Source organism: Anser anser (genome assembly GCF_964211835.1).
Source record: "Anser anser genome assembly, chromosome: 18".
Classification (NCBI taxonomy): domain Eukaryota; kingdom Metazoa; phylum Chordata; class Aves; order Anseriformes; family Anatidae; genus Anser; species Anser anser.
Window position 1 is genome coordinate 7,301,487 of NC_139739.1, and position 492 is coordinate 7,301,978.

The following is a 492-nucleotide window of genomic DNA, read 5'->3' on the forward strand; positions in this document are numbered from 1 at the left end:
GGTGGAGGTGAGGGGAATGTGTTTTCACTTGTTTATTTCTATTATGTTTTATTAGAACAATGTTCTAGCACAAGCTCATGAACAAAGCAGCACCCAAACTCTGCAAAGAGCAGCTGTGGTCCAAAGGGTGCAATCTTTTTGTCTCAGCCCAAGCAGCCAGGCCACCGGGGTGGAGACCCCAGCAGAGCAGAACTTCCTGGCACCTGCTTTGAATTAGCTCCCAAGAGGAGAGTCAACAGCGTGTGGACAAAGCGGAGGAGTAGGTCAGGCAAATCAGCAGACAGCAGGATTTTCCCGTGTTCAGTAGGCACTGAACGTTCTACGCAGTCCTCACTTCAAAGCAGGGTGGTAGTGGAAAGAACAACGCAGAGCACGAGTCCACAGCGGTCACAGACAACCTGAGGAGCAGTGTTATTTGTGAAATGGCCATACAAGATACACGCCAAAGGCTTGTGAACACTTCCCAATATCTAAAATCAAATTTAACCGAAG